Source organism: Gossypium arboreum, chromosome 11 (genome assembly GCF_025698485.1).
Source record: "Gossypium arboreum isolate Shixiya-1 chromosome 11, ASM2569848v2, whole genome shotgun sequence".
Lineage (NCBI taxonomy): Eukaryota > Viridiplantae > Streptophyta > Magnoliopsida > Malvales > Malvaceae > Gossypium > Gossypium arboreum.
Window position 1 is genome coordinate 46,195,370 of NC_069080.1, and position 27,567 is coordinate 46,222,936.

Below are 27,567 nucleotides of genomic sequence, written 5' to 3' on the forward strand. Positions count from 1 at the left end.
TAGGATATGCATGAAAACCCCGAAAGTAGCTAAATTACTATAATACCCTATGTATGGAAAATTACTATTATACCCCTAGGTGCAAAATTACCGTTATACCCGTAGGGTTAATTTTGACTGAAAAGCATAGGGATCTGATTCTGTATGATGGATGCCATGATTATATATTTGTTGCATGGGGACATGGGTTATATTATGGAGGAAGCGTTCTGGTGGCTATGCCACAAATATTCGATCCGGTGGCTCGCCACATATATCTGATACGGTGGCTCGCCACGATTATCTCAGATCCGTGACTCTGTCACATTATCTGTTCTGGCAGCCATACTGCAAATTCTGTGGTGTGTAGTGGTTGGGTGGGTCGAGTTGTCTCCCCACACGGTGTAAGGTTGGTACGGGGGTGTATACGGTTGGATATGGTTGGGTTTTTGCATAAACATGTAATATCTGCTCATTACGTTCATTATGGGCCTATGGGCTTTATCTTGAATTCGCTCGGCTAAGGCCAACTTATTCTATTTCGTGGTTTAAGCCGATATAGGCTATGGTTGGGTTAATTTACACATCGAGTTTCCCAAACTCACCCTTTTATTTTCATCCACGCAGTAATCCCCAACCATAGTGGGCTTGGAGTCGTGAGGGAATTCGGAGTGGCCATCCGTTCTGAAAGTTTGATTTTCTTCTCGTGAACTGGGCATCCTTTTATTTACGTTTGAAGTTTTGGGTTTTTAAATGTAATAAGGCCGCTTAATTATTTTTGATGCTTTTAATATGTATTACTAAGATAGGTATTACTTATTTTAACTGTTGAAATTGGATAACTTTAGGGCGCGTTTTCAAAAACAACAATTGATTTCAAAATAACACGACAACAAACAAAGCTTCCATAATGAAAGTATTTTCCAAAATTAATCACTTTTCCTAAAATGACTTAATCAAATCGGTTTCTAGAAATATCCATGATGTTAAGGTGTGGCAATGGCGATATGCATGTCTAGGATTGGATCCGAAGGAGCTTGGTATAGCAATCCGATGGACTCACGACCTCTTTTTCGGTTTCCTACGGTGCATGACTTCCATTCACTTTAACCCTTAATGAATTAATCTTTTGAACATCAAGTACGATTTTCGGACTTAGAATGGAAATTTTTTTTTTACTTTTTTGATGTGGCATGCCGGATCCGACCATAACTTCTGGGCCGGGTTTGGGGTGCTACATCTTCATAATCAATACCAGGTCTTTGTGAAAATTCTTGTGCAAACGTGCTTTATATCTCACAATTTCTCCTTTTTCATTTCTCTTTCTTACAAAAACTCATTTATATCCCACAGGTTTTAAACCTTCAGGTGTACGAACTACATATCTGAACTCATTTCTCTTCGCAAGAGATTTTAACTCCGCCTCAATTGTTTCTTTCCATTTTGGACAATCATCTATTTAAATACATTATTCAATTGACATTGTCTGACAACCTGTTTTCAGTGGTGTAAGAAAATCATGGTTTTGGGACCACAATTCTAGATAGTGAGTTAATTTTATCATTTATTTAAAGCCTATTTACTCTTAGGAAAGTTATATAAAAATTTGGTTGAGAAATTTTAGCATTTAGATAGTTAATTAAGGAAAAATAATTAAATATTAAAATTTAGTTGTATTAGTTAAAGGAGTTAATTAGTTATGGAAATGAAATCATATGAACTTAAATGGAAATTAGACAAATTTGGTTATGAGTGGGCGGTTGTGATTTGGTTTTAAGGAAATTTAATTAATTTTTAAAGGTTAGTTTAGTAATAAAACAAATAACTGGAATTGAAATAAAAGAAAAAGAAACATCATTATCTTTCTTGAGCTTGGAACAAATTAGAAGAAGAAGAAATTTTAGCTTGTTAAGGGGGGAGTTTCGATTGCTGAGATGTTTGCAAGTAAGGGTAATTGACCATCGTTTTTGCTAATTTTTGTATTTTCATGATAGTTGAAGCTTAACCCTTGCAACCCGTATTTCATTTTGTAGAATTGTAAAGAGTTTGTGAGTTTACCATGAATGAATTTAAGTGTTTTGCTGTTTGTGAATGAATTTATAGGTTTGAGGATGGTTTAAGATGGTTTTATAATGTAGTTGTGAGTCGGTTTTGAAGATAAGGGCTTAATTAATTTAATGTCTAAATTTCAAGGGTTTCTGGCTAATATATAGTTATTTAGGGATTGTTTAGGGACTATAGAAGATTCGGTACAAGCCTTTGTAATTTAATTTGTTTAAATTTAGAAGTTAAAAAATATTAAGGACTAATTTACAAAGAATGTAAAAGTTTGGGGGTAATTGCATAAAATTCCCTTAATAAAGGAGTTGTAGAATTTTATGCTAATAAAATGTTTTTAGGTGTTTAGCTAAATTGATTAAGTTATTATAATCAGATCAAGAAACGAACGATTCTGTAGATATATACGGGAAGGAAAAAGCGATTGAGTAGACGTTGTTGGATATTATTGTCACTGCACATGTAAGTTTGTACTAATATTCCTATGTTTATATTTATTTTTTCTCTGTACCCATTTCATTATAATTAAATCTAATGTTAGTAGTATCTATTGAATGACTAGAAAATAAATGATAGTTGAATATAATGAGTATATGATGTGATATCTAGCAGGCCATGAGCCGATGATTAATTAGTAGGCTATAAGCCAATGATTAATTAGTAGACTATGAGCCGGTGATTATTTAGCAAGCCTTAAGCCGGTAATTATTTAGCAAGATATGAGCCGATGATTATTTAACAGGCCTTGAGCTGGTGGTTATTTAGCAGGCCATAAGTCGGTGTTTATTTTAGTAGGCTTTAAGCCGGTGAATTATTAGCAGGTACTATTATCGATGATACAGACTGTAATGATGGCTTGAGATCCTGCATGTGTTGTGGACTCTCTAAAGCTTATGTGAGTAGCATCGTGAGTTGGTTGAAGTCAATTTGAATGAATATTGTTCTTCTAATCATTTGAAGTGAGTTGATAACAAAATGATGAATTGCTTTATGATCATATATCATATGGTATCTTAAAGATGTAAAATTTCTAGTTTTAAATGTTTTGAAAAGATAAAATGATGGTATATTAGTAAGCATTGATAGTTCATGTTTTGTATGTTTTATAATCAAGAAAATGGTATGTGATGTTTGTTTTACGAACTTGTTAAGCTAATTGAAAGCTTACTTTTTTTGGTTGTATGTTTTTTGTAGGTTGTCGGACTTTTGATGTTGATTGGAAGTCGTTGGAGATCACACTATCTGACATCTTATTTGGTAGTTTTTTATTAATTTTGGCTCAGTTATAAATGGCATGTACATAGGATAACATTTTGTTAAGGTTGTGAAAGATTTGGTATTTTGATTTTAAATGTCTTTATGTGTAAAATGGTTGAATGTTTTGTTAAAGTTGACCTTTTGTTAAGGTATGTTAATTGTCACTTTTGAAATGGCATTTAGTTGACAATGTTGTTGATTCATGGCACCTAATGGATGAAATGAATGCGTTTGGGAAATTTGTATACAAACCAATTTGGTATGTAATGTGATTTTGGTTGGTAATTTAATTGTGGTGTCATAGAGGGTACATTGGTTTGACACTTAAGTCGTGTGTTTTGTCATGTTTTGAACTTGTTTGAATGCATTTTAAGGTATAAAAATGTTTGGTTTGTTATGAAGAAATAGGTGGAAGTTGCATTGATTTTTAAGTCATTTCTAGGTACACATGGCCTGGGACACGGGCTGCCACACGACCGTGTGTCTTGTAATTTTCATTGCAGGTTGGTTCAGACGGGCACAGTGAGTTACACGGCCTGGGGACATAGTCGTGTGACCTTGAAAAACACGAGCACAATTAGTTACATGGTTTAAGCACATGGGTGTGTGGGGTAAAAACATGGCCATGTTTGGGGTCACACGGGCTGGCCTTATCCACACGGCCATGCGACCCCTGTTTTCACCTTTCACTTAAAATTTCATTTTAATCCAGTTTTGATCCTAGTTTATTTTAAATGCCATATAAGCCAAGATGTTTATGAAGTCTACCAAAAGAGTTTCTGGATAGTGTGATTTCTTGAGTTGACCCGATCTCTCAGTTCCACAAAACGTAGTCTACAAAGAAAACAAAAACACAAGTAAGCTTACGTAAAGCTTAGTAAGTTCATTGATAAAACGATATAACTTACCGAATTTAAACACAATAATTCAAATAATAGATTAATGAATAGAGTTCCAGTCACAAGACTAATAACAATATTCCTATCAATCAATGGCTGATTGTTACACAGATATGAGTACATGGTTAACCACTGGAGAACACGCCAAACATTCATATGAGCTATTCCAACCAATAACACGCCCCGACACCAAGTGCGTAGCTTGTATGCTAATGTTTGCCCCCCGATAACACACCAGAAAAACACTAAAATATAACATGATAGTTAGCAACAAATGCAGGACTTCGGTATATTCAGTAAACAGAAGATATACAGATTCATCATTACATCTCATATTGTTCTCATATCGCACGCAAAATAACCTATTGGCATGCCATTTGTACTCTATCCTACGTTCATCGGCTCAAGAGATTTTAATGATTTTCAATACTATAATGATTTGTCATCCAAATCTCATATGCATACATAACAGTAATATCCAAATTACAACAAATTAATTCATCCAAAAATGCAATTAAAAGTATTAGATTTAAATCGAGCGAACCTATAAGACTAATTCGTAGTGACAACGAAGGTACAATGACTATTCCACTATTTTCTCTTTTCCGCAGCTCTCAACGCGTTCTTGATCTAGAATAATAATTTCATTCAATTAACTATATCAGTAAAAAAAAATCATTTCATGCAAGTAAGTCATTTTTTATAATTTACAAATTTACCCTCAACATTTCACTTTTATTCAATTTAATCCCTATGCCATAAACATGTAAATTAATCATTTTTATTTTAAACCCACCTTGACTAAATCTCTTAGGGCCTCTCTACAACTCCTTTTTTCTATTATTTCACAACAAATCCTTGTAATCAATTATCTTTAACAATTTAGTCATTTAACGTTAAAATCATCAAAAATTACTTTACAAAATAGTCCAATCTAACAACAAAGCTTAATAATCTTCCAAAAACATTCAAGAAACAACTCAACTCTTCAATGGAAAATTTTATAACGTTTGATAGTTTTATGAATTGGTCCTTGGGTTAGCTAGATTAAGCTAATATGAGCTCAAAAACATAAAAATTACTAAAAACGGGTGAAATTTCACTTACCAAAAAGAGATTAAAGCTTGAACGAAGCTTTTACAACCCTAAAAATGGCTATTCGAGTTTTTTTTTTCCATGAAGAAGAAAAGAAAATGTTCATATTATCATCTAATTTCTTTAATTTTAATTATTTAATTAAATTACCCTTTTTATTACAACTTCTAAAATTACCAAATCATGTCCATAATATAAGTATATGGTTTAACTACCATCTAAGGAAGGTTTAATTGCACAATTAGTGTAACACCCCTTACCTGTATCCAAGGCCGGAACAGAGTACGAGGCATTACCAGAATTAACAATACATATAGACGAAAACTGGGCCATAAAATTTCATTTAATTCAAAACTTTTCGAACACATGCATAACAAACAAAGCTAACTATATCATCACATCAAAACATAGGACATGGCACGATTAATTAAACTTATAAACCATAATGGATAAGGACCACATCTCATGATTTTATACGATAACTCAATACAGACTGATACGTATGGTCAAAATCATAATAAAAATACAGATCACAAACCAACTTCCTATACATGCCACTCACTTGATATTTCTAATATTTGAATTAATTTTCCCAAAAATGATAGTTTGATAGTGTGATTTTGCCTCTGATGATCTCCAACCCCGAGCCGACCTGCCAATACTAAAGAAATGGAGAGGATGGGTAAGCTTTACGCTTAGTAAGTTCATATGAAAATAATAAGCAATTACTACCATGCTTTTCAAGATAAAACACTATAATTGTACAATTACACATATTCAGATGTGCATTTTTCGAGTCCGGTGTTAAAAAATCATATCTCAAGTTACAAAACTCGAAATCCAATTCTGTAATTTTCTATGAAACTAGACTCATATGTCTACTTACTAATTTTTTTCTAGAATTTTTGGTCGGGCCATTTAGTACAGTTTATTAGTTAAAATCTCCCCTGTTTCAGGGTATGACTACTCTAACCCCTGTGCACTACGAACCTAATTTCTCCCTGTACAGAATTCCAACGACCATGCCGTTTGTTTCCCTTAAAATTAGATTCAATAAGGAATCCATGCATGTAAGGTATGACTCTTAATAATTTTTTTACAATTTATGGTGAATTTCTAAAGTCAGAACAGGGGATCTCGAATTCATTTAGGCCCTGTTTCACAAGAATTCAAATATCACACAATATAGAATTCTTTTGCTTCCCCTGTTTCTTTCATGTGAAAATAGACTCATTAAGCTTTATTTCCATAATTTTTTTTATTTAATTCAACTTACACAATTTTTGGTAAATTTTCAAAGTCATGCACTGTTGCTGTCTAATATTGTTTTACTACTAAAGTTCACTTTTACACAATTTCACTTAATCCACTCCATTTTATCGAGGTTCGCTCAAATATTAAGCATATTACTCATAAATTCAAATAAACATATACTTGCACTTGTTCATCACATAATCACTTTCACATGTATTTCTATTTAATCGATTTCCCGTTGAACTCATCGGAATAATAACAGATACACAATTGCCTGCACATTTTCCCATTTCCACACATGTAGCCGAAGCTATCTGGTACGCATAGTAGCCTGCACTTAGTACTACACATGCGACCAACAGTCTGGTACACGTAGTAGCCTGCACTTAGTACTACACACGTGATCACATTTTTCGGGTATGCATAGTAGCCTGCACTTACTACTACACATGCGACCTCACAATAGATCATTCATATAGTTTTTATTCCGAAGGTTCAATCGGGAAATTCCTCACTTTTCAACATTTTACTAAATTGTCCGTAATCAATTTAAATTCATAATTTACATTAAATAACCATTTGATAGGCAGCCACATTTCATATGATATCAAAATATAATAACATAAAAAGAATCGATAGATTATTTATGTACGAATTTACTCGAAGTGTCGATCTCACTATCCATAGTACCAATTATCCATTCATAGTATAATAAGGCACAACTCAAATATCAAGTCAGCTTTTAAGAATTTACATAATATATATCACATATTTCATATATCACTTGTCATGTATCTTCATTTTCTTGCATTTCATGTAACATTCTTTCATGCCATATTTTCACATCATAAACACCATTCCATCAACTTTTCCAATATATTAAATCATAAAATATATGCAATAATAGTAAGAAATATAATTCAAACATAACATTGCATTATTATTATCATACGAACTTACCTCGATCCAGAAACAACAATTTACCATTTTAGTCCGTAACCTTGTATTTTCCCGATTTAAGCCCGAATCTCGATTTCCTTCATCTATAATATTAAATTTAGCCTAATAATTAGTCACACTATTCATATGGGTCCAAAAATCATATTTTTAAAAATTTTCATTTTGACCCCTAAACTTTTGTATATTTGCACTTTTGCCCCAAGGTTCGAAAATTAAACTTCATCCTATTTTCTTATGTTTTATGACATGCTGATGATTTTTCCCTTCTATGGCAACATCAAATTCTCACTCTAACATGTACTTGTGACTATTAGGTATTTTTATCGATTAAGCCCTTTTGCTCGTTTTCACTTAAAACCGAGTAGCACAAGTTGTCTAACATAATTTAAAACCTCACATTCTATCATAAAACACCAAAATACACAAATTTAACCTATGGGTATTTTTCCAAATATGAACCCTAGGTTGAATTATTGCTAGCATAAGCTAAATCAAGTTACTAGGACTCCAAAAACGTAAAAATCATTAAAAACGAGGCTAGAACAGACTTAAAATCGAGCTTGGAAGCTTGGAAACCCTAGCCATGGAGTCTCCCTTGGTATACACGTCCATGGTGAAGAAGATGAGCAAAATTGGCTTTTAATTTTGTATTTTAATTCATTTTACCCCTAAATGACCAAAATGCCCTTACTACTAAACTTTCCAAAAATTCCATTCATGTCCAATATTTGTCCATAAACTTTGAAATTGGTAAAATTGCTATTTAAGACCTCATAATTAATATTTCAAATCAATTTCATACTAGAAACTTCTAGAATGCAAGTTTTGCAACTTATTCAATTTAGTCCCTAACTTCAAATTAAGCACTTTATGCATAGAATTTCTTCACGAAATTTTCACACAATCATGCAATCATATCATAGACCTAAAAATAATCATAAAACAATTATTTATATCTCAGATTTGTGGTCATGAAACCACTATTCCGATTAGGCCCTAATTCGGGATATTACAATTCTCCCCCCTTTAGGGATTTTCGTCCCCGAAAATCTTACCAGAAAAGTGGTCTTCACTTAGATTCCTCAATTTCATATTCAGTGTTGAAGAACTTTCACTCAAAGTGGTGCCTCCAATATATCTTTTAATTTCTCATATATTCGAAATTCATTATCGATGTCGATCCTCACTGTACTCTTTTAGTTTGCTACTCACTATCACATTTTCCTCTTTCCGCTACGGAAATAATTACGATATAACCTCGAAAATAATCCTTTCTTCTAGTTACAAAACAATTCATCATGCCATCCTTTACTATTCATTCATTACGTTAATCAAAACCGTCTCAATTGCATTAGCTCAAGTACCAAAATATCTCAATTGAAGACATTTACTATAATTGACTTACTTGAGAGAAGTAATCCACCATACCGATTGAAACTCACACTTTTATCACTTATACCTTTCTTCGTTGTCAAACCTTACGAAAATTAGAAAAATCCCAATCTGAAATCACGACATCACCCAAATCAAATCAGAAGTATAGCCATACTTGACATGATTATCACGAGCTGAAGAATGCACTCCGAACATGATTCATAGTTGACAAATTACGGAATAAAGATAACAAGAAAACCAAATAAAGAAATCCAAGATAGAAAAACCCAGAATAAAGAAATCTAGAATAAAGAAACCTAAGATACGATACTATGCCAGAAAATTGAAAACCAAACTCATAGGAAAATATAGAAGATCCCGATAATTCCTCAGAGAAAAGAAATCCAGTAGAAAACATCATTTAGTCTCACTGGAATCAAATGCAACAAGAACAATGTATCTTCCCATATATATACATATCAAATGGAGCATCAAGTAGAAGAAATAGAATCATAGTATCATACATATTCTCTCATCAATTTCTTTATCAGGTAGAATATAATGGAATGCCCGAAGGAATAGAGTAATACAAATTATAAACCAGTCAGGCTACCAATGTTTTTGTCTAACATCGGATTAGAAAACATCCCATATAACAAAAATTTCTTTAAAAGATCAATAACCATAGAAATATTTAAGGAACGGATAAACACATAGAACATCTTAGAAGAAAGCGCTAAAACTCATCCAATCGTGAACTTTCACACTCGGATATTACACATTTGGATATCATTTCCCCAACTATTTTCGCCATCACAAATTTCATATTACTTTTCACTAAAGAAGACTAGTTCGAATAAATTTTATTTGCACTTTTCTCGACCTTGTACCTTAGTAATTGATTTATCAAAATAAATTTCTTCTCTAAGCTGGAACGATGCATAACTCCAATAATCCTTATGCCAATCGATACTTTTCTAGCTTTGACTTTACTTATCAATTCATTCTTCAATCTCTAATCATATTTATAATTATTCTAGCCTTGAACTCTTTGGTTTCTCAACCGGAAACTTATTCAGTATAAATCTCATGAAATTCCATTATAAAACACCACTTTGGTACGGGGAAAGGGGTCGTAGGGCCTCTGATTCAACTCTCATATAGATATACATTAACACAGTTTTCTTCATAGCAATCATATCTCAATCATGTTATTCATTTCGAGTAACTAACATTCATATTGATTTAATGCTCACTTTCCAGTTATCTCATTTAGTCAAGTATAATTATGCATGCATCCTATGTTTTCTGGATAGCTTGACTTATCCATTCATCTACTTGAACAAATCATACTCATGACATCATATAAGGGTTAAACAAACATAGATATTTATATCACAATCACAACTTTCGTTTTGTGCATCATCATATACATATAATTACAATCACATAATTCAATCCAAACAATTTAACATAGATAAATTCATTTCATTATAATCATTTATCTCATAAAAAATATCATTGACATTCATCAACATTCAACGTTCAATCAAGGCAATGACATTTTCATTCATATCATGATATTAGGAACTTTTAGTCATACTTCTACGAATTTCTATTTATCTCGTTCATCTTATCAAGTAAGCCAAGTGCACTACATCATATGAACATCAAGCAAGTATGGATATTTATCACAACATGACCTTTCATCTCACGTGTTATCACTTATATATATATATCATAAACTTTTATTCATACTTTTCTAAATTGAGACTCATCATAATCATAATTTTATTCAAACACCTTCGCATCACATTGAACATGGTCAGTGCAGCTCGGTTGGAGAGTACCTCTGTCTAAGTAAGACGGTGCTCATATGCGTCGGAAGACATCACACTATCACGGATCAGTGGCATGTATAGCTGGACTTTTACACATGCTAGGTTAGTCCGAGAACTGACTAAGCCATAACTCTGATACCACTAAATGTAACACCCCTTACCCGTATCCAAGGCCGGAACAGAGTACGAGGCATTACCAGACTTAACAATACACATAGACGAAAACCGAGCCATAAAATTTCATTTAATTTAAAACTTTTCGAACACATGCATAACAAACAAAGCTAACTATATCATCACATCAAAACATAGGACATGGCACGATTAATTAAACTTATAAACCATAATGGATAAGGACCACATCTCATGATTTTATACGATAACTCAATGCGATCGACACGTATGGTCAAAATCATAATAAAATACACATCACAAACCAACTTCCTATACATGCCACTCACTTGATATTTCTAATATTTGAATTAATTTTCCCAAAATGATAGTTTGATAGTGTGATTTTGCCTCCGACGATCTCCAACCCGAGTGACCTGCCAATACTAAAGAAATGGAGAGAATGGGTAAGCTTTACGCTTAGTAAGTTCATATGAAAATAATAAGCAATTACTACCATGCTTTTCAAGATAAAACACGTAATTGTATAATTACACATATTCAGGACAGGCTGTTTCTGGAGTCCCGATGTTAAAAAAAGTCATATCTCAAGTTACAAAACTCGAAATCCAATTCCGTAAATTTTCTATGAAACTAGACTCATATTTCTACTTACTAATTTTTTTCTAGAATTTTTGGTCGAGCCATTTAGTACAGTTTATTAGTTAAAGTCTCCCCTATTTTAGGGTATGACTACACTGACCCCTGTGCACTACAAACCGAATTTCTCCCTGTACAAAATTCCAACGACCATGCCATTTGTTTCCCTTAAAATTAGATTCAATAAAGAATCCATGCATGTAAGGTATGACTCTCAATAAGTTTTTTACAATTTATGGTGAATTTCTAAAGTCAGAACAGGGGATCTCAAATTCATTCAGACCCTGTTTCACAAGAATTCAAATATCACACAATATAGAATTCTTTTGCTTCCCCTGTTTCTTTCATGTGAAAATAGACTCATTAAGCTTTATTTCCATAATTTTTTTTATTTAATTCAACTTACACAATTTTTGGTAAATTTTCAAAGTTGCACTGCTGCTGTCTAATATTGTTTTACTACTAAAGTTCACTTTTACACAATTTCACTTAATCCATTCCATTTTACCGAGGTTCGCTCAAATATTGAGCATATTACTCATAAATTCAAATAAACATATACTTGCACTTGTTCATCACATAATCACTTTCACATGTATTTTCATTTAATCGATTTCCCATTGAACTTATCGGAATAATAATGAGATACACAATTGCTCGCACATTTTCCCATTTTCACACATGTAGCAAGAAGCTATCTGCACGCATAGTAGCTTTGCACTTAGTACTACACATGCGACCAACGATCTGGTACACGTAGTAGCCTGCACTTAGTACTACACACGTGACCTCACCATCTAATACACGTAGTAGCTCAGACTTAGTACTACACACATGATCACAGCGGGTATGCATAGTAGCCTGCACTTAGTACTACACATGCGACCTCACAATAGATCATTCGTATAGTTTTTATTCCGAAGGTTCAATCGGGAAATTCCTCACTTTTCAACATTTTACTAAATTGTCCGTAATTAATTTAAATTCATAATTTACATGAAATAACCATTTGATAGGCAGCCACATTTCATATGATATCAAAATATAATAACATAAAAAGAATCGATAGATTATTTATGTACGAATTTACTCGAAGTGTCGATCTCATTATCCATAGTACCAATTGTCTATTCATAGTATAATAAGGCACAACTCAAATATCAAATCAGCTTTTAAGAATTTACATAACATATATCACATATTTCATATATCACTTGTCATGTATCTTCATTTTCTTGCATTTCATGTAACATTCTTTCATGCCATATTTTCACATCATAAACACCATTCCATCAACTTTTCCAATATATTAAATCATAAAATATATGCAATAATAGTAAGAAATATAATTCAAACATAACATTGCATTATTATTATCATACGAACTTACCTCGATCAAGAAATAACAATTTACCATTTTAGTCCATAACCTTGTATTTTCCTGATTTAAGCCTGAATCTCGATTTTCTTCATCTATAATATTACATTTAGCCTAATAATTAGTCACACTATTCATACGGGTCCAAAAATCATATTTTTAAAAATTTTCATTTTGACCCTCAAACTTTTGTATATTTGCACTTTTGCCCCAAGGTTCGGAAATTAAACTTCATCCTATTTTCTTATGTTTTATGACATGCTGATCATTTTTCCCTTCTATGGCAACATCAAATTCTCACTCTAACATGTACTTGTGACTATTAGGTATTTTTACCGATTAAGCCCTTTTGCTCGTTTTCACTTAAAACCGAGTAGCACAAGTTGTCTAACATAATTTAAAACCTCATATTCTATCATAAAACACCAAAATTCACAAATTTCACCTATGGGTAGTTTTCCAAATATGAACCCTAGGTTGAATTATTGCTAGCATAAGCTAAATCAAGTTACTGGGACTCCAAAAACGTAAAAATCATTAAAAACGAGGCTAGAACGGACTTAAAATCGTGCTTGGAAGCTTGGAAACCCTAGTCATGGAGTCTCCCTTGGTATACACGTCCATGGTGAAGAAGATGAGAAAAATTGGCTTTTAATTTTGTATTTTTTAATTCATTTTACCCCTAAATGACCAAAATGCCCTTACTACTAAACTTTTCAAAAATTCCATTCATGTCCAATATTTGTCCATAAACTTTGAAATTGGTAAAATTGCTATTTAGGACTTCCTAATTAATATTTCAAAGCAATTTCATACTAGAAACTTCTAGAATGCAAGTTTTGCAACTTATTCAATTTAGTCCCTAACTTCAAATTAAGCACTTTATGCATAGAATTTCTTCACGAAATTTTCACACAATCATGCAATCATATCATAGACCTCAAAATAATCATAAAATAATTATTTCTATCTCAAATTTGTGGTCACAAAACCACTATCCCGATTAGGCCCTAATTCGGGATATTACAATTAGTCTTTCAATTATTTTAAATTTTTAGTTAATTAAACTTTATTTTAATTTAACCCTAAATTAATTAGGACTAAATGAGCAAATAGCCCAAAAGCTAGTGGATTCATCATATGCACCCCCATTTGGACTTTTTGACAATGGTTTAATAATCATTTTAGTCCTTTTACTAATTAAATCTATAGCGATTAACTTGTAACTCTTTTACAATTTAATCATCTTACCTTAATTAAGTAACCAATCGTCAAAATTACCGGACCAAACTTCAATTCACCTAAAATACAACTCTGTAAATATTTAATAAAAATATTCAAGAGCTAAGTTTATAGAAACAGGGTCTCGATACATTATTTTTCGAAACCACTTGACTTCTAGAACAACTGCTCATACTAACCATTAATCAAGTAGTTAAAATTCATCAAATCAAAATTCAATATAAAATTATTATTGAATCATATAATTTAAATATTAATTATACAAACTTACTTGTCAAATTTGGGGTTCTAAAACCACTGTTTCTTGCACAACTAAAAAAGGGCCTGTTACAGTCTTGTAGGACAAATCAGGAGCTAAAGATGAATATTTGGGTTAAAACTGATGTTTATGTCGCAACACCAAGATACTGATGTCTCAACATTGAAGACAGAAGGTAAAAATAAGTTCTGGAGTGAAACTACTCTTGATGTCATGACACAGCTTCTCGATGTCGCTACATCGAACACTAATGTTGTAACATTGCAAGCCTGTGTTGCAATCAAGCCCTGTGCAACCCAAAAACTCCTGCACGTTGTAATTACATTTCAGAGGGAAATTAGGCGTATTTGTCCTAGTCAAAATCTAAGGACTTCAAGGATAATTTAAGCACTTTAATATTCTAAGTTTAACCTATATAAAAGCCATTGTAATTAGTTTAAATAAACAATTTTTAGGGTTTGATTCTTAGGTTTTTCTTTTATTCTTAGTTTTTACTTAGGTTATTTTATGTTATTGTAATTAGAAGATCTTATTTCGAAGTAAGACTTCCGCGATGGGAGATTTTTCCATAACCACTCTTTTATCGATAAATCCATGAACATCGCTTTTCCTTATTCTCTTCTTTATATTTCTTTCTTTAACATTGTTATATGAATGTTTGTGTAAAGATTAGAATTGGTTTATGCTTTCTACATATCTTGAATGTTTTGATTTCTTTAACTTAATTAATTGATTAAGTAATAGAGTTTCTTAGCAGATCAGCTATTTGGGAAAGGAAGAACTTAAACCCTAGGCTTGACAACCTTAGGAAGTCATTTAGGTGGGAATTAACCCAAAATTGGTATGCCTTATTCGTGAACACCTTAACCCTGAACCACTCTAGACTGTAAGGTCGAGAGTTAAATAGTTCTTGTTGAATCGTTATTCTAGTGGAAGATTGGAAGATCCTGTTAGGGTATCGACTAGTTGATTGATTAGAACTCTACATCAATAATTAATGAGGAAAAATAATTGGATCTAGCCTAAAAGGAACTCGCTTAGTCAAAACAAGGAATAGGAAAAGTCGATACATGAACTTAAGAGTATATTTAGGTTTAGTTAAATTTATTTAGTTTATTATTATCATCTTGCTTCTTGATTAACACTACTAATTTGTGACTTGAGTAGATTAGTAATTATCTTTGGTAATTGGCTTAATAAAAATTTTCCCTAAATTGTAATCCCTTGGGTACGATCCTCGGAATACTCACACAATGTTTCATTGTAAACAAACTATATTACAACCTAACTCGTATGCTTGTGAACACCGCCTCAAATCTATTTCTTCAGTTGTAGTATTCACACTCTGGATGTTAGAACATCCGGAGGCAGCCAGATTGAAAGACGGATCCTGCTTTATTTTTGGATCTCTGATCATTACAAAAGAGATTGCCCAAAGTGTAATGAATCAAACAAACACCAGAATGCAAAACCTACCATAACAGCTCCCAAAGGTAGAAGGCTAGGAAATAGTGATGTTGTGGGAGTCAACAGAAGTAGGACCAAAGATATAGTTGCTTGGTTTAAAGCTTGGGTTCCTGCTAGAGCTTATGCAATACATGCACATGAGGAGGCCCCAACCCCAGATGTTATGGCTAGTACCTTTTCTATCTTTGATGTTACTGTGTATGCTCTAGTTGACCCTGGATCAACACATTCATATATATGCATTATGTTAGTAACTGAAAAGAATTTACCAATTAACTATGTTGTTAAAGTAACGAATTCATTAGGTTAGAGTGTCGTAGTTGATATGATATGTCAATAGTGTCCACTAAAAATTTAGGGTTGCAACTTTCCTACTGATTTAATGTTACTACAGTTTAATTAATTTGGCATTATTATGGGAATAGATTGGTTGATTGTTCATAATGCTATTGTGAATTGTCGACAGAAAAGAATTGATTTAAGATGTTAGAATGGTGAATTGTTTTCAGTTGAATCCATGAAGTCTGATTGCATTTCAAATATAATTTCAGCACAAAAATTGGTCTAGAAAGGTTGTGATGCATTTTTAGCTTTTCTTATGAATTCTAAAGTAACAGAAAAGAAAGTTGATCAGATGCCAACTATATGCTAGTTTATAGATGTTTTTTTTCTAAAAAGTTGTCGGGTTTAACACCAGAGCAAGAAGTTGAATTTGCTATTGAGTTAATGCCAATGACAACTCCGATTTCAATTGCTCTATATAGAATGGCCTCGACCTAGCTAATAGAATTACAAGCCCAGTTGTAAGAACTAATCAATAAAGGTTTTATTCAGCCGAGTACTTCACCATAGAGCGCACTTGTTTTGTTTGTGAAAAAGAAAGATGGTTCGATGAGGTTGTGATAGATTATTAGCGATTAAACAAAGCCATAATGAAGAATAAATATTTGTTGCCCAGTATTAACGATTTATTTTATCAACTAAAAGGTGCCACAATGTTTTTGAAGATTGATCTCAGATCCAATTACTATCAGTTGATAGTGAAAGATGTTGATGTACCGAAAATAACATTCAAAACTCATTACGGACATTACATAGTTATGCCTTTCCGATTGATGAATGCTCCGTTAGCATTTGTGGACTTTATAAATTGGGTTTTTTCAGCCATATCTTGATAGCTTTGTTGTTGTTTTTATTGATGCTATCTTGATTTATTCTAAAAATGAATTAGAGCATACTCAGCATTTTAAGATTGTATTACAAATGATGCGTGAAAAACTATTGTACGCAAAGTTTAGTAAATGCGAGTTTTAGCTAAAAGAAGTCAGATTTCTTGGGCATGTAATCTCAGCTGAAGGAATACAAGTAGATCCAAGCAAAATCTCTACTATTCTAAACTGGAAACCTCTACTAAATGTTTTTAAGATATGTAGCTTCTTAGGTTTAGTAAGCTATTATCGACGATTTGTTAAGAACTTCTCAATAATAGCGTTACCTATGACGGAGCTATTATAGAAAGATGCTAGTTTTCTATTGTCTACAAAGTGTCAGTAAAGTTTTGATCAGTTGAAAAATTTGTTGACAGAGGCACTAGTGTTGGCAAAACTTGAATCAGGAAAAGAATTTGTGGTTTATAGTGATGCGTGTCTGAGCAATTTGGGTTGTGTTTTAATGCAAGAGGGCAAGGTTATTGCGTATGCAACTCGACAACTTAAGACTCACGAAAAGAACTACCCGACACATGATCTTGAATTGGTTGCAGTTGGTTTTTCATTGAAGATTTTGCGTCACTACCTTTACGACTAAAAGTGTCATGTTTTCACTTATCATAAAAGCCTGAAGTATCTGATGACACAAAAAGAGTTAAATCTATGACAACGGAGGTTGTTAGAGTTACTAAAAGATTATGATCTGGTGATAGATTACCATCTGGGAAAAGCAAACATCGTTGCCAATGCTTTCATTTGTAAATCTCTCTTTTTTCTTCAAGCAATAAATGTTCATCTTCAAGTGAAGTGTGACGGTTCTATTTTAGTTGAGCTGAGGGCTAAACCTTTGTTTTTACAGGATATTTGGGAGCTACAATGTAATAGTCCGGTTTTAGCTAAATCAGAATAGTGGTTTTAAGACCACAAATCCAAAGTTAAAAAATTATTTTATGTGTTTACAGTATGTGAATATGTATGTGGGAAAATTTCGTGAAATAATTTTATCGTTTAAGTGGTTAATTTGAGAAAATGACCAAAATCGCGTAAAATGCAAAAGTTGCATTCTATTTGATAAAGGTGTCTAATTGCTATGGCTTATTAAAGGAGAGATCTTTATGATGTAATTAGTCAATTGATAGTGGAGATGGACATAAATAGCCTTGAAATAGGTGATTTATTAATTTTTAATTAAAGGTTAATTTTGTAAACTATGTATTAAGTATAATAAAATAAAACAAAATGTAAAATAGTTGTCATCTTCATCAATCTTCAACCGAATATAGAGAAAAGAAACATCCATTGAAGCTCCTTAGCTTTGGCATTTGTGAGCTTAAATTGGTATGTGATTTTTGTTAGGTTTTTGATGATTTCTATGTTTTTGTGATTGTTGCTTCATGTTCTAGCTAGCCCATGCCTCAATTTTTGAAAGTGTTGATGATTTTGAAAGTTGACATTGATGAATTCATGTGTTTTTGGATGTTTGATGATGAAATATGAAAGCTTGGTGTTTGATATACATGTTTTGTAAAGTGATTTTGTGTAAAAATGCATATTAGGGATTAATTTGTGAAAAGATAAAAGTGTATGGTTAAATGTGTGAAATTTTGAAAAATATGGGCTGCTAAGGACCTATAGAGAATTCATGTAACTGCCTGATTTTGGGTTTAGTTGGAACAGTGATTTCGGGACCACAAATCCGAAGTCAGAGAATTTATTTTATTATTAATTTGGTGTATAGCATGATTATATGAGTGCATGAAAAATTTGATGGATTAATTTTAGCGTTTGGAAGCTGAATTTTGAAAAAGGACTAAATCGCATAAAGAGAAAAAGTTGTGAATTGCTAGCAAATGGTGTTAAATGGCCATAGATTATAAATTAGGGGTACTTATATGCTAATAGGCCAATTTTTAAGGCATAGCCGGCCATTGAGACAAAGAAAGACAAAAAAATCAAGGGGTTGTTGGCATTAGGTGATGTATTTGACTAATAAATAAAATAAAGAGAAAATGTTGTCATCTTTTTTTTTCTCTTCCTTCTTCCACTGATTTTTCCTCCAATAAATAGCCATGGAGCTTGAAACTTTCAGCCACTTATTCCTCTCTCAAGTAAGTGATTTAGATAGTTATTTTTGATGATTTTGGTACTTTTGGAACCCTTGTAGCATGAGCTAACTAATGAGAGGACTATTTTGCAAAATGGTTGAGAGTCTACGATTTTTCCATGAAAGCATATATGTTGTTAACTGAAATTTTATGGAAGAATATGAGTTATGGTTGTGAAATAAACAACTTTTGTGAAAGAACTTCTCATGAAAATCCTAATAGGACCATTTTGTAAAAATTGTAAAATAGATAGTAATATGATGGAATAATTGAAATTTTGGGTTGCTATAAGAGTAAAAAGGGTTCAGCTAGGCTTAAGACATGAAGAAATTCGATAAAAATTAATTTTGAGCCTAAGGGTAAAATGGTCATTTTGCCAAAAATGTGAATTTTGATTGTCTAAATTTATTTAGTGATTAAATGAGTGAATTTTTATTATTTTAGATCAAGAAATACAAAATCTAAACTTAAACCTAGGGAAGGCCAAGCAAGTAGATTAAATCGACTAGTCGTCTACATTTTGTAATCCAATGTAAGTTGTATGTTAATAATGCAACTATATTTTTATGATTTGTGATTAAATTAATATTGTATAAATTGTTTTGATTGTGAATCTGAGTATGCATGTTAAGAAATTAATGTAATAAAGACTCCCGGTTGAACATTAGGAATAGATTTAGATATTCATGCCATGACATTGAGTGATATGTGGGCTAGTGTAAGACATGTCTGGGACATGCATCGGCCTCGAGATATACGAGCTAGTGTAAGACCTGTCTGGGACATGGCATCAGCTTGTTATATGTTAGTGTAAGACCTGTCTAGGACATGGCATCGACACTGATAGATGAGAGCCAGTGTAAGACCTGTCTGGGACACGACATCAGCCTAGATATATGAAAGTCAGTGTAAGACCTGTCTGGGACATGGCTTCTACTTTGATGTGCTAGCCAGTGTAAGACCATGTCTGGGACATGGCACCGACATCTTATCCCATGTTTGGGGTTATTGAATATCCTATAGTATTACAAATGGTTCAACGGGAGATTTATGACTTATATCAAAATGAGAGAACTTATGACCATGTAGTGAGTGGTAGAGGTACCTAAATGAGAATTATGAAATACGAGCTTCATTTACGTTGTATGTTTAGTAAGGAAGGAAAGTGAGTAAGTTATGCTTATGATCACTTTTGTATTTTACCTGAAGTATGAAATGTGAATTCAATCATCGTTGTATGCTTGGTGAGAGATGAATACGAACTAATAATATTTATGAATCCTCACCTTCATGTGCAAATTGAGTTATTTTAGGAGTATGATCCCTTATGGTAATTTGTAGTTATTTCATTATTTACTTGTGACTTACTAAGCTTTATACTTACCTTTTTTCCTTTCCGTTTTCTTATAGTGCCGCCAAAGTAGCTCGTGGGTCATCGCCTTAAGTCTGAGAAGCCAGTCACACTATCCCTGAAGCATTTGGTATAGCTAGTTTTATCATTTGATTATGGCATGTATAGGAACTAGTCCTTTTGTATTGGTCACATTGTTTTGGGCCAAACGAGTGGCTTGTCATAGCTATTGAGTCATTTTGTATAATGTCATGGATGGTGGCTAATATTGGTTACTGATAAATGCAAATGATGATCTTCTTTTGGGAATGAGTAAATTAAATGATTTTGCATGTTGTTGAGTTGTTTATAAATAAGTACAGTGAACCTAATGTATGGAATGTTCGGTTGGGGGCTGATTTATCCATGTGGTTGTGTATGAAATTTGTTTGTCTTGATGTGGTATGAACTAATGCAAGTAAGCGTAGCAAAAAGGCTTGGTAGATAGCCTTATTTTTGTCCACACAGGTAGGCACACGAGCGTGTTGCCCTATCGTGTGTCCCCTGTACCTCGAATTTGTAAGTCAGTATGCATGGTAGTAAACACACGAGCAGAGACACGGCTGTATGTCTCAGCCATGTAAAGGACACGGCCTCTAGCCACGGGCGTGTGCCTTGGCTGTGTGCCCCTAGTTTGCTGCTGACATTAGAAATAGAATGTCAAGATTTTTACACATAAGCTACGATATGGGCGTGTCATGGCTGAGTGAGGGACACGGGCTATAGATACGAGCATGTGCCGGCCGTGTGAAAACCCCTGTAGGTTCGAATTAGAAAATAAATCCACACGGGTAAGGGACACGGGCGTGTTCCTATTTTGCTTAGGCCGTGTGAGTCACACGGGCCTTCAACACGGCCGTGTCGAACTAACCACACGGGCGTGTGCCCCTGTTTCAAGTAGTATTGTTTCAAAGTTTCCAAAAATGTTTAGACTATCCCCGAACCATTTTCACAGCGTGATTTAGGCCTCATAGGACCATGTCAAGGTCTTATAGACAATTATTGAAAATTTTTAAATTTTATCGAGTTTTTATGATTTGGTTATGCTCATGTGCTTGTGTTTAATTCAAGTAATGCCTCGTACCTCGTCCTGACCTCAGATTTGGTAAGGGGTGTTACAATTGAGCTAAGCATGGGTTTTGTCAAATTTTGTGTAATTTGTGTTTTTGTGAAATAGGGACTAAATTGAATAAATGTGAAACTTTAGGGGCTAAAGTGAAAAAATGCCCAAATATGTGTTGTGGATTAAATTGATTGAGTTGGTGATTAAATGGATTGATTTTGAATATATATAGATCAAGAACGAAAGAAATCAGATTTAGATTGTGAGAAATCGAAAGTTATCGAACAGTCGATCCAATCCATCTATTCTGACTACGAGGTAAGTTCTTATGCAAATAAATGTCTTTAAATTGAATTATATCTGTTTAATTGTCATTGAATTATTATGAATGTCGAAAGAACAATTACGAGCAAGAATCTAGAGAGTTACGACATCCGAAAGTCCTGTACGAACCTTAGGAATAGTATAGGATACTAATGTCATGACATTAGGTTACTAAGATGAAATTACATGTAAGACAATGTCTGGGACATTGGCATTGTATTATGATTACATGTAAGACCATGTTTGGGACATTGGCATCGTTAATTGATTACGTGTAAGACCTTGTCTGGGACAGTGGCATTGATATGTGATAACATGTAAGACCATATCTGGGATATGGCATTGTACGAGCTTTATGTGATTGCCGACGATTCCGAACGGTTCAATAGGCAAAGTTAAGTCGAGAAAGAATGTGTGAATGAGTTAAACGACTCAGGTACGTACGAGATTCATATGAGTATTGAAAAGGGAAAGTATTAGATGAACTTGATTAAGGCATTGAATATATGTTCAATGAGAAAGGTTTGTAAATTTGAATATGATTAGCTATGTTTAGCATATTTGAATTGATATGCAAATATCCATGTGTTGACTTTATTTGTATATGGCTTACTAAGCTTTTGAAGCTTATTTTGTGTGTTCTTTCCCTGTTTTATAGATTATCGAAGCTAGCTAAGATTTGGGAATCGTCAGGAAATATTATCACACTATCGATCATCTCGTTGGTACTTTTGAGAGTTTTGTATATATGGTATATGGCATGTATAGGCTAGTGTCATATTGGTATGTTTGAGTTATGATTTTAGCCATGTGATTTGGCTTGTAAATGTTGGTGTGTATGTCCATTTAAGTTGGCTTAAAATTATGTTTTGGATAAGTGTTACATGTGATGTATATAATGTCTTATGGTTTGGCATTGTTTGCCATGGTTATTGATAATTGGTAACTCATTTGGTTAGTTATAAATGTTTGAGGAATGGTATATTATGGTATGGGTTATAGATGATGAATTGTTATGTCTGAGAGGCATGATTTAGTTGATGGTAAGGTGATGAAAATACATGTAGAAGTTATGTGAATTTGGTGATTTCAGTATATTGATTTGGTATGTTTTTGAATATGGAATTAAGTAGTTAAAATGGTTGAGGATAGATGGCATGATATTTGTATGAATTGGCATGTTTTGGCTGCCTATATATGTAACGAATTGGTACTATTGTGGTTACTAGGTATGCTTGAAAGAAGGGTGGAAAATTGGCTTTCCAAATAGCCTATTTTTGTCCATACAGGCGTGTGTCTCAGCCATATGTGCCACACGGTCATGTTACACGGCCGTGTGTCCCCTGAGGTAACCCTTCGAATTAAAGTCAATATACCTTACAGGTTTGGCACGGCCTAGACACACGGGTGTGTCTACTGGCCGTGTGTGGCAGGCTATCACATGGGCGTGTGGTCAGCCGTGTGACCCAAGTCCATAACCTCTTTAGTTTTCCCACGGCCATGGCACACGAGTGTGTCCTCAGCTATGTGGTACAAGTCTGTATGTATGCCCTGTTTTCACACGGCCTGTGACACAGGCTTGTTCGGTAGCCGTGTGAGGCACATGGCCTGTTCACACAGACGTGTGACCCTTTAATATTGAAAAATTTTCTAAGTTTCTCAATCTTTGCAAATGTTATCGGTTTAGTCTCGAACCACTTCTAAGCATGTTTTAAGGTCTTGTAGATCCTTATAAGGGACAATGTGAATGATTTGAATGAATCTTATATATGAATGCATAAATGTATATGTTATGTATGTGAACAATGTGTATTGTTCGGTAATGCCTCATAACCCTATTCCGGCGACGGATACGGGTTACGGGTGTTACATACAATTTAATGATTCGAATTTGTTGGTTAAAAGAAGAATGGTTGAAAGTGGTCAAACAACTTATTATAGTATTGGTGCGGATAAAAGTTTATATTTCCGTAATTGATTGTGCGTACCTGATGATTTACAACTGAAACAGAAAATTTTAAATGAAGCTCACAATAGTGTCTATTCATTACACTCGGAAAGTACGAAAATGTATTGTGATTTAAAAAAAATTATTGGTGGTCGGGAATGAAACGTGAAATTTTTGAATTTGTATCTAAATTCCTTGTGTGCCAACAGGTAAAGGCTGAGCATCAAGTTCCATTCGGATTGTTATAGCCTATTATGATTCCCGAGTGAAAATGAGAGCATGTAATGATGGAATTTGTATCAGGTTACTATTGGCACCAAGAAAGAAATATGTGGTTTGAGTGATAGTTGATCGATTAACGAAGTCTGCACATTTTATACTTGCATGTACATATTATTCACTTGGTAAACTAGTGGAGTTGTATATATCAGAAATAGTCATGTTGTACTGTGTACCATTATCAATAATTTTCGATCATGATCAGAGGTTTACCTAAAGGTTTTGGGGTAAATTACACAAAGCTTTAGGTACTAAGATAAAATTCAGTACAGCTTTTCATCTGCAAATGGATGGTCAATTAGAGTAGGTAATTAGGGTACTTGAAGATTTGCTCTAATGTTGTATACTCGAGTTTGAAGGTAGTTGGGAAAATTTTATTCCATTGGTTGAATTTTCTAATAATAACAGTTATCTATCGAGCATTAAAATGGCACCATACAAGGCTTTGTATGGTTGAAAATGTAGAACTCCTTTATAATGGACTGAATTAAGCGAGAAAAGCTTTTTAGAATTTATTTGATTCGCGAAACCAAAGAAAAAGTTAAAGTGATATGAAATTCTTTAAAAGTTGCTTTAGATCATCAGAAGTCATATGTTGATTTAAAAAGGAAAGATTGAATTTCAAGTCGGTGATAGAGTGTTTTTGAAAGTAGCACCCTAGAGAAAGGTTTTACGTTTTGGCTAAAAGGAGAAGCTTAGTCTGCGTTTTATAGGGCTGAATGAGATTACTGGGAGAATTGGGTCGGCAGCTTATCATTTAGCTTTACCATTGGAATTAGAGAAAATTCATAATATTTTTCATGTTTCGATATTACGACGATACAAATCTGATCCTTCACACGTGATTTCACTAGTCAATGTGGAAATTCAGCTTGATATGTCGTATAGAGAAGAACCAGTTAAAATCTTGGCTCGAGAAGTAAAAGAATTAATAACTAAATGTATAGTTTTGGTTAAAGTTCATTGCCACCATCATAGGGTTGAAGAAGCTACCTAGGAACCAGAAGAAGCTATGACAATACAATATCCGAACCTATTTCTTGGTAGGATTTTCGGGGACGAAAATTGTAACAGCCTATTTTTAGTGCTGTCAAAAAAATGTGGTTTTGGGATCACAATTCCGAATATTGAGTTAATTTGATCATTTATTTAAATCCTATGTAGTTGTATGAAAGTTGTATAAAAATTTGGTTGGGAAATTTTAGCATTTAGATAGTTAATTAGGGAAAAATGATTAAATTGTAAAAATTATAAAAGTTAGTTTTATTAGTTAAAGGAGTTAATTAGTTATGGAAATGAAATCATATGAACTTGAATGGAAATTAGACACAAATGGGTATGAGTGGAAAGTTGTAACTTTGGTTTTAAGGAAATTTAACTAATTTTTAAAGGTTAGTTTAGTAGTAAGACAAATAAGTGGAATTAAAACAAGAGAAGAAGAAAAATCATCATCTTTCTTGAGCTTGAGACCGATTTGATGAAAAAGAAATTTCAGCCTGTAAAGGGGGGAGTTTCGGTTGATGAGAAGCTTGTATGTAAGGGTAATTGACCACCGTATTTGTTAATTTTTGTATTTTAATGATCGTTGAAGCTTAACCCTTGCAACCTGTATGTCATTTTGTAGAATTCTGAAGAGTTTGTGAGTTTACCATGAATAAATTTTAGTGTTTTGTTGTTTCTAAATGAATTTATAGTTTTGAGGATGGTTTAAGATGGTTTTGTAATGTAGTTGTGAGTCGATTTTGATGGTAAAGGCTTAATTGATTTAATTGCTAAATTTCAAGGGTTTCTAGCTAATAGCTAGTTATTTAGGGATTGTTTAGGGACTATAGAAGATTTGGTACAAGCCTTTTTAATTTAATTTGTTTAAATTTAGAAGTTAAAAAATATTAAGGACTAATTTGCAAAGAATGTAAAAGTTTGGGGGTAATTGCATAAAATTCCCCTAATCAAGAAGTTGCAGAATTTTATGCTAATAAAATGTTTTAAGGTGTTTAACTGAATTGATTGAGTTAAGTTATTATAATTAGATCAAGAAACGAGCGGTTCTGTAGATATACGCGGGAAAGAAAAACGGTTGAGTTGTTGGATACTAGTTGTCACTGCACATGTAAGTTGGTACTAATATTCCTATGTTTATATTACTTTTTATTCTGTACCCATTTCATTATAATTAAATCTAATGTTAGTATTATCTATTGAATTACTAGAAAATAAATGATAGTTGAATAAATGAGTATGTGATATGATATCTAGCAAGCCATGAGCCAATGTTTATTTAGGAGGCCTTGAGTCGGTGATTATTTAGCAGGCCTTGAGCCGGTGTTTATTTAGGAGTCCTTGAGTCGGTGATTATTTAGCAAGCCTTGAGTAGGTGATTATTTAGTAGGCCTTGAACTGGTGCTTAAGTAGCATGCTATGAGCCGGTGACTATTAAGCAGGCCTTGAGCCGATGGTTATTTCTAAGGCCATGAGCTGGTGTTTATTTTAGTAGGCTTGAAGCCAGTGAATTATTAGCACGTACTATTATCAGTGATGCATACTGTAATGAAGGCTTCAGATCCTGCATGTGTTGCGGATACTCTGAAGCTTATGTGAACAGCATCGTGAGTCGGTTGAAGTGTAACACCCCTTACCCGTACCCGAGATTGGGATAAGGTACAAGGCGTTACCAGACAAACATACAAACATTAAACTAAAATACGGGCCATAAAATTTCATTCATATTTCAAAATGTTCATTCACTTACACATAGTCCCTTACTTGAGTCTATGAAGCCCAAAACATACTTTAGAAAGGGTTTGGGACTAAACCGAGAACTTACAAAAATCTTGGAAATTTCATGCTTTAAGGCTCCACACGCCCGTGTCCCAAAGTTGTGTTCCATACATGGCTGAGACACATGGTCGTGTCTCTGCCTGTGTGGAATATACCTAGGCTATTTTCCAAGCTTTGTCAACCTTAATCTCTTACACACTTATACAAAATCAAAAGCATATAACATGGTATTCATTTAATGATTAAATATTCTCAATTAAACCACAAACATAGCATTTGTATGTCATCATACATGTGTCTCTCATACTCATTTTACCTTGTTTATTATAGTACCACTTATACATTTATACCAAGATTATCATCTTACAAAATATCTTCAGCTTAATCATCAAGCATTCATATTTTAAACTAGATCATATCTTTATAAAATACCACAATTTAGATACGCAAAATAACATGTTTTCCTGAAACATTTCAATTCAACTCCATACCCAACAAGCATTACATTGAGACTAGTCATATATATATACATGTCATGATACATATCATTCTCTTTCTGTTTTCTTATAAACACATCATTTATTTCATTATATCAATATTTCATATACCATAGTTTCCATGTATTCCACATTATTTAT